The following is a 9,331-nucleotide window of genomic DNA, read 5'->3' as shown; positions in this document are numbered from 1 at the left end:
GATCCGCCCGCCTCGGCCTCCCAAAGTGCTGGGATTACAGGCGTGAGCCACCGCGCCCGGCCCGTTTTGGTTTGTTGATTTTTCTCTATTGATTTCTGGTTTTCAATTTCCTTGGTTTCTCTTCTAATTTTTATTGTTTCTTGCATTCCACTCACTTTGGATTTACTTTGTTCTTGTTTTTTGAGTTTCATAAACTATAAGTTCAGATTATTGATCTTTTCTCTTTGCTACAATATGCATTGAATACTATGAATTTCTTTCTAAGCACCAATTTTCCTGCACCCAGAGATTTTTTATAAGTTGTGTGTTTGTTTTCATTTAGCTCAAAATATGTAATTTTCCTTGAGACTTTTTCTTGACCCATATGTTATTAGAAGGGTGTGGCCTGATCTCTAATTTTGGAATTTTCCAGCTATTTGTTATTGATTTATACTTCAGTTCCATAATTTGAATGGAGGGCATATTTAGTATGATTTCTATCCCATTAAATGTGTTGAAGTGTGTATTATGGGCCAGAATGTGGTGGATCTTGCTGAACATTCCATGTGACCCTAAAAAGAATATGTATTCTGCTCTTCATGGATGAAGTAATCTAAAAAGTCAGCTGGATCCAGGTGACTGATGGTAGTGTCCAGTTTCACTATATCTTTATTGATTTCCTGCCTGCTGGATCTGTTAATTACTGATGCTGAAGATTCCCACTGTAATAGTGAATCTGTCTATTTGTCCTTGAAGTTCTATCAGCTTTTGCCCCTCATACGTAGATGCTCTGTTGTTTGGCGCATATCAATTAAGGATTATCATGTCTTCTTGGAGAAGTGACCTCTTTCTCATTATGTAACGACTCTCTTTATCCCCATGATTTTCCTCCCTCTGAAGTCGGCTCTGTCTCAAATTAATGTACACACCCTAGTTTTCTTTCTTCCTTTCTTCCTTTCTTTCCTTTTTTCCTTCCTTCTCTTTCTTTCTTTCTTTCTTTCTTTCTTTCTTTCTTTCTTTCTTTCTTTCTTTCTTTCTTTCTTTCTTTCTTTCTTTCTTTCTTTCTTTCTTTCTCTTTCTTCTTTCTTTCTCTTTCTCTCTTTTGCTCTTTTCTTTTCTTTTCTTTCTCTGAGTTTCACTCTTGTTGCCCAGGCTGTAGTAAGTACAATGCTGCAATCTCAGCTCACTGCAACATCCGTCTCCCAGGTTCAAGCGATTCTCCTGCCTCAGCCTGCCAAGTGGCTGGGATTAAAGGCATGTGCCACCACAGCCGGCTAATTTTGTGTCTTTAGTAGAGATGGGGTTTCGCCATGTTGGTCAGGCTGGTCTTGAACTCCTGACCTCAAGAGATCTACCTGCCTCGGCCTCACAAAGTGCTAGGGTTACAAGCGTGAGCCACAGCACCCAGCCTCTGCTCCAAGTTTCTTCTGGTTACGATGAGTATGATATATCTTTCTCCATCTCTTCACTTCTAATATCTCTGTGTCTTCTTGTTTAAAGTAGGTTCGTTGTAGACAGCATATAGTTGGACCTCATTTTCCATTCTGCCAGTCTCTGTCTTTTAATTGGTGTACTTGGACCATTCACATTTAAAGTGACTATTGATATCATTGGATTAATATGTACCATAGGTGTAACTGTTTCCATTTTTTTACTTTCTTCATTGTTTCCTTTTGTGTCTTTTACTCTTTTTCTGCCTTCTCTGGCTATAATTGAACATGTTATATGATCCCATTTTTCTTCTCTCTTACAATACAAACCTATTTCTTAACAGAAAAATGATGTTTTTGTTTTCACCCTATTGCTTGCCATATATATTTACAAATAATTTAAGTCAACTTAAAGTAATGCTATGATGTTTCATGGGTCATGCAGGTACCTTAAAAACAAAATTCCTAATTCCTTCTTACCACCCTTTAAAACATTGCTATCATTCATTTGATATATTCATAACGTATAATCATCCAATCTATTATTGCTGTTTTTATTTTGACGGATGGTTATATGAATTAAGAATAAACATAATAAAATATTTTATTTTATCTTCGCTTATTCCTTCTCTAACTTCCTTCCTTCGTGTAGATATGTCTCTAGCCCTTGTGGTTTTTTTTTTTTTTTTTCTTTTTGAAGAACTTCTTTTAACCTTTCATGGAAGACAAAATTACTAGTGACAAATTCCCTCAATTATTGTCAAAGAGGTCGTTATTTCTCCTTCACATTTGAATCGCAATTCTACACAATTCTAGGTTAACAGGGTTCTTTTTCCTCCAACACTAAATATGTCAGCTGCATGCTGTTCTTGCTTGCATGGTTTCTGAAGATAAGTCTAATGTAATACTCATCCTTGTTCCCTAAGGTAAGGTGTTTTCTTTCTCTAGCTTCTCTCAAGATGTTCTTTGGTCTTTGATTTTTTACACTTTCAATATTATATGTTGTGATGCTTAATTGTATGTGTAAATTTGGCTGGGCCATGGTGCCCAGATATTTGGTCAGATATTATTCTGATGTTTCTGCGGAGGTGTTTTTTTGTTTGTTTGTTTGTTTGTTTGTTTTGATGAAATGAGACATTGAAATCAGCGGACTTTGAGTAAAGCAGATGACCCTCCATAGTGTGAGTTGGCCTCATCTAGTCAGGTGAAGGCCTTAATAGTATAAAACCTGACCTCCCCCTAACAAGGAGGAATTCTGCCAGCAGATTCCCTTTAGACTTGAACTGCAACTCTCTCCCCTAAGTCTCCAGCCTGCTCGTCTACCTCATCAGATTTGATATCACCAAGCATCCACAATTATGTGAGCAAATTCCTTAAAATCAATCTCAATCTCTCTCTCTCTCTGTCTCTCTCTCTCTCCTCTCTCTCTCTCTTTCTCTCTCCTCTCTCTTCATCTTCACCTCTATCTATCTTCTATTATGAGAAGTGGCAGGTAAAGAAGATAGGGAAAATAAAACAAATCATGTAATTGACTGTCGTATGGAAATATTTGATGTTGAAAATTATAATTTAAAATGTATAAATCAAATATTAGAAGTGTGTATAGTTCGAAGGGGAAAAAACTATCAAAGCATTTTAGTGCAATATTAAGCATGACCTATACAACCCTTCCTAAATGCCAAAGGCACACACAGACACACACACAATCAAAGAATACAAATAACTAGAACAAAGAAATGTAGTAAATACAATCTGTTACATATAATAAACATAGCCTACAATGTGGGAAGGTTTAGAAAATAAACACGCAAATAAAAATGTTTTTATTAATTCACATAATTACCTGCCAAAACCAATCAACATAATAAAAGAGTATAACATCGAATATAAAAAACAATCTACCAGTCCAAAGTGATAGACAAAAAATTTTAATTGTATAGATTAAAGTTAACTTTGGACAAAAATTAAAACCCAGGCAGGAAATGTTTTTTTTCCAACAACAGAAACTAGCAAAAACAAGGATATAGTAAAAACTGAAATAGAAAATTTCTAGTGTAGAGATATGAATATAGTAATTGACACGGGCAGGGATGATTAGTGAATGATAAAATATTTAGAGGATGATCATTAGAATATAGGACATTTATAGTTTTAAAAACCACTTTCCCAATTACTTCATTAAAAATAAGGTGTCTCTAAAAGGGACAGATCTCCTAGATTCCTCCTTAACCAAGTGACCAGTCCTAGTATCATGATAATGGTGATGGGCAAACTGGACCTTCTCTGCCTACAGATGGGCTGAGGTAGGAAACTCTCAGTAGTGACCCTGCAGGGTTCCTGGCAAAACGACTAGGCTGAATTTAATCATGAGGACGTTTTTGGACAACTTCAGAATGTAGAACATTGAGCCAGACAGCTGACCTGTCCTCTACGAACAAGTCCATGTCACCATCATCAATGACAACAACAAAAAGATGGGGAGATACTTTGGGTTCAAAATAACTAAAGAAATGTAGCTACATTATCTTTTTACTTTTTTTGAACCCAAAATGTGCTTTCTCCTTTTTATTGTGTGATTCGTGGTGACATGGACTGTGTGAAGGAGACAGGTCAGTTGTCCTGCTCAGTGTTCTACATTCTGCAGTTGTCTGTCTGATGATTACCTCCTATGAAACTCAAGCTAAGCATTTTTAGCAAGAACATGGCATTATTCATATTCTGCACCGGCAGAGTCTCATGTGACACGCTGTCTCCTGCCAGAGGCTCCTGACTCCTGTTCTCTACAGGATGGAAGCTGAGAGGAGTAGGGCTAAAGCCTCTCAATGCTGTTTGTCCATCTGGCTTTGGTCTTCCTAAGTATTGATATTAAGTGGAGGCTGAAGGACTGTGGCTTCTCTAACCAAAGGAGCCTAGTGGGTTAACAATTGTCAAGAGCAGTCAGCGGTTCTGAAATACAATCCTCAGCCACGGATCCCTCCCGTGTTGTGTTGAGCTTTCAATTGCTCTGCTCTTTTAGTTTTTTTCCATCAAATGAAAATGCTTTGTGTAACATCTGTTCTTTCTTTTCATTGTTACAGCAGCATTTAGTATCTATAGGAGAGAGAAGAAAAAATCAAATGAGCATCTTTGTCAGGTCCTGCTGATGGCCAAGTTTAGAGGGACTGCTAAGTGGTGATAGTCCAGGGTCAAACTGAGTTTCTGCTAGAAGGATGAGCTGAAGGGTGAGCCTCAGGCTAGGTGAAGAGGCAAATGCCATCCACAAGTGAAAAGTAAACCCCCCTGAACTTCCAGTCAGCATGAGATGAAGGATATAGGGACCCTAGCTCTGCCCAACCAGCAACCGGTGACATCAGCTCCTTTCCTCCTGATTCCCTCTGTCTGGTGCACAGCGATGGCTTTTCACACCTCTCAGTGAGGATGTTCTCAGCATCAACCAAGAAAGCTCAGAAACAGAGGGCTGCAGAAGGAAAGGACCTTTTGCAGAGAAACCCACCCCCTTACAACTCCATGTCCCAGTCTCTTAGGGAAGGGTGGGCAGGGCCATGGGAAGAACCCTGGATATGAGATACAGGAAGGACCTCAGACCACATCCACGTCCAGTTCTGCCTTTTACAACAGAGGAGCAGTGATGCCACAGGGCTGACTTAACTAAAGCCACATGACTTGCTATTGACAACGCTGAAACTAGAACCCATGCACGAAGGCCCTTTCAATAAGTTGGAGAGAAGGGAGAGTAAATTCTCCAATCTGGAGTTCTCAACAGTCACTAGAGGTTGCTGGGTCACCTTGGCTAGGATAGGAATAAGCTTTGACAAAGAAATATGATGTCACTGCTGCTTGTTTTGTTGGTTAAAATAAAAAAATGAGAAAAAGACAAAAGAAATATTATGTGTTCTTCCAAAAATGATCAGAGAAAAAGGAAAAAGAAAGAGTCAAATTGAATTACAAAGGAAGGGTAGAGATTGTAACCATGGCCCAACTTATTATCCCTAATTCCCAGAAGTTGATTCCATACCTGGTTACACCTTAATGCATTTCTAGAAATATTCTCAATATCTGATAGACAAAACTCTGAAGTAGAAAGTGAAAAGGATTAGTTTTGTGTTTTACTACATTCTCCTCTCCCTGTTCTATTTTTCCCAAAGTGGTTTGTTGGGAAAGATTTCTTTTTAGTATTTTATGCCAGCATCAAGGGTAGCATTAAAAAGTATTCATATATCATCTCTTCCTGGGTATTATTATTATTATTATTATTATTTTGAGACAGAGTCTCGCTCTGTCACCCAGACTGTAGTGGTACGATCTCAGCTCACTGCAACCTCTGCCTTCCAGATTCAAGCAATTCTCTTGCCTCAGTCTCCCAAGTAGCTGGGACTACAGGCGCATGCCGTCATACCTGGCTAATTTTTGTATTTTTAGTAGAGATGGGGTTTCGCCATGTTGGCCAGGCTGGTCTCGAACTCCTGACCTCAGGTGATCCACCCTCCTTGGCCTCCCAAAATGTTGGAATTAGAGGCATGAGCCACCATGCCCAGCCGAGTTTCAGTTTTTCTTATTATATTCTCTCTAGTGAAGTGAGACCTACGCGTTCTCTTTGAGGATTTGGCTGAATGAAAAGAATTGAGCAAAGCAGAATTTTTACATTGCAGTGCTGAATCCATTAATGGGCTGTGGAATCAGTGTATGAAAATGTAAACTGCAGAATTTATTTTAAAATTGAAAAGAAGGCTGGGCATAATGGCTCATGCCTGAATCCCAGCTCTTTGGTAGGCCGAGGTGGATGGATCACTTGAGGCCAGAAGTTCGAGACCAGCCTTGCCAACATGGTAAAACTGTGCCTCTACTAAAAAATACAAAAATTAGCTAAGTGTGGTGGCATGCACCTGTAATCCCAGCCATTCAGGAGGCTGAGGCATGAGAATTGTTGAAGCTGCTTGATGGAGGTTGCAGTGAGCCGAGACTGTGCCACTGCACTCCAGCCTGGGTAACAGAGTGAGACTCAGTCTTAAAATAAAATGGCCTGTTATGGGGGCGGGTCCTACGGCGGGCGGGGCGGGACTCCGGTGCGAGGTGGGTCCTGCAGGTGGCAGCCAGAGCTGCGCACCGCGGTGGTGGAAGATGGCTGCGCGGAGGTGGTGGACACTGAGCTAATGCTTAGAGTCGGGCTGATCCAAAAGGACACAAATGGAGAAATTCTGTGGATGTGGTGTTATCCTTCCACGACAGCCACATTAAGGAACCTGCTGCTGAGAAAATGCTGCCTTACAGATGAAAACAAACTTCTCCATCCCTTTGTCTTTGGTCAGTACGGAAGAAATGGTTTTATATCACAACAATTGAACTTCCAGAGTCTTCTATTTTGAAAAAGGTGACTCATTTTTCTGTTGTTCTGACCACCAGAGATTTTAACCCAGTGAAGTATGCTGCCTTCACTAGGATATTGTGTAGAATGTACCCGAAACATGGGAGCCCAGTTAAAATGATGGAGAGTTATATTGCAGTTCACAAAGGGGATGTGCCAGAGTGAAGAAAATGGCCCTTTCCTTAGTAAGGATTTTGATGTCCGAAAGGCCTACCTGGCTGGCTCCATCAGAGACATTGTATCTCAGTTTGGAATGGAAACTATTCTCTTACACACAGCACTGATGCTAAAGAAAAGAATTGTGGTGTATCACCCCAAAATAGAAGCGGTCCAGGAGTTTACCAGGACTCTGCCTGCCCTGGTGTGGCACTGACAGGACTGGACCATCCTTCACTCTTATGTGCACCTCAACGCTGATGAGCTGGAAGCCCTGCAGATGTGCACAGGTTACATTGCTGGATTTGTAAACTTGGAGGAGAGCAACAGACCAGACCTCTATGATGTGTTAGTGAATCTGGCAGAGAGTGAGATTACCATTGCTCCCCTTGCAAAAGAGGCCATGGCAATGGCCAAACTGCACAAAGAAATGGGTCAGCTAATTGTTCAGTCTGCAGAAGATCCAGAGAAATCAGACAGCCAGGTCATACAGGATATTGCTCTAAAAACGAGAAATCTTTACCAACCTACCACTGTTTTCAGAAGTTTCGGCTGATGGAGAAAAGAGAGTCCTTAATTTGGAGGCGCTAAAGCAAAAACGATTTCCGCCAGCAACAGAAAACTTCCTTTATCATCTAGCAGCAGCCGAACAAATGCTGAAAATCTTACTGTGTGACAGAATGTATCACTGATGACTGATAGAAAGCCCTCTTTCACTCTGATTATCCATTAACTACATAAAGTCCTGAAAATAACAGAGAAACTGTTATATATTTTTAATGATTTATTTGCAGGTATTGAGATTTGACCTGAAAAACAATGAAACACATGAACACACTTCTGATTCTCTCCCAGCTGATTAGTTTCCTGCCTGCTCTCAGTGTTGGACAAAGTGCTGTAACTACTTTATATAACATTACAAAACAGCTAGAGGTCCTGGGGTAAGAGAAAAAAAGCACATCATGACAAATGCGAAAGCTTTCATTATTACACGTTCCAGTTTGTCTCACTGTGTAGTCATAAGCTAATGGTTTACTTTCAGAAAGCTGCCTGAAACATTGCTTTGTATTCTAGGAAGAACTTTAATTCCTCCTGAGAAACTCTACTTTCTGAGCCCAACTGCTAAGTTTTCTGTGGAACTGTCTAGAAGATCATTCAAGAGAGCCTGCAGTTGCACTTTCTTGTAAAAGTTAAAAACAAAAAACAAAAAAAAAAGGTTTTTCCCGGCTTTTGAACATTTTGCCTATGAGAGTTTTGCATATATTTTATACTTGAGTAGACAACTTTAATAGTCCATATTTATACTATCGCAGATGTAAGCATTTGGTAAACGTTCAGCCATTAACACTCATTTGACCCTGTTAGCAATATTCTTTTGAAAAAGGTGCCAGTCCTTATGTGGTAAACTAAGAAGCCCATTGAATATAACAGTGTGTAGGACTGAAACAGTGACCTTATATTATTGCTAAGGGAATATGAGATTAACTTCCTACAGGGGCCAAAACCAGAGAAAGGCTTCCAACAACTTTGGTGAAAGTAATTTGGCCACAAGTCAAGCCAACTGTTTGTATTCATTTATGTACCTTTTTCACAACTGGAGGCCTTAAAATTGCCAAATCAGCATGGAAGCCTCAATTATGTGCTTGTTAGTGTGTCATTCATGTTGATTGTAAGGGATTATTTTCACTCAGTACTGATGTCCTTGGAAATCTTATCTGGAAACATGTTTGCAAAAAACATTATTGGATCTTTCATTTTTTTCTTGGTATTACATATTTGTTAAATAAAAATTAAACACCCTCCCTTTTTGAGTGAGGGCAGGGGAGGACCTGAAATAAGACGATGTTTACTAAGGCAAATTATAGAAAATTAAATCTGCACTTTATGGAAATGAAAAATACTAACATCTTTTTCCTCATTTTTTTTGTATTATACTAGCTAATGATCAAAGTTGTTAAAATTATAAATTTATGATGCAGAAATAAAAAGGAAATATTTTGATATTCAACTAAAAAAATAAAATAAAAAACAAAGTACAATAAAATAAAATTGAAAAGAAAATACTAAATTTGAATATGTGTAATATACGAGGTGTTGTTTTCTGTATACTGGATTTCAGTATAATGACTATTTCTTATTTTACTTGTATTCAAAATTAAGCAAGTGTGCTTTAAGTAGAGAGACTATAGATCTAATCCATCTATTTTCTTGTTTTTCTTTTTGATTTTTTTCTACATTCTACAAATGCTACTGTTGAGAGGTGAATACAGATCCCATCAATGTCTGATGGATGCTCAGCATTTGTGTGGAGTAGCCACACATGTGGTCATCTCCATGTTGAAAACCTGAGGTCAGAGTAGACCAGTGGTCCTTGTCATCTTCAGCTGTGTATTAGAATATCATG

General features: G+C 39.0%; 1 pseudogene; it reads left to right on the top strand.

Moving 5' to 3' along the window:
- The first annotated feature begins 5,867 nt into the window (after nucleotides 1-5,867).
- LOC102115829 (DENN domain-containing protein 10 pseudogene) lies at nucleotides 5,868-8,828 on the top strand (annotated as a pseudogene).
- Nucleotides 8,829-9,331: the final 503 nt, after the last annotated feature.

Source organism: Macaca fascicularis, chromosome 1 (genome assembly GCF_037993035.2).
Source record: "Macaca fascicularis isolate 582-1 chromosome 1, T2T-MFA8v1.1".
NCBI classification, from domain to species: Eukaryota; Metazoa; Chordata; class Mammalia; order Primates; family Cercopithecidae; genus Macaca; species Macaca fascicularis.
Note: the sequence above shows the minus strand (reverse complement) of the source record. Positions and strands in the feature narration are given on the sequence as shown.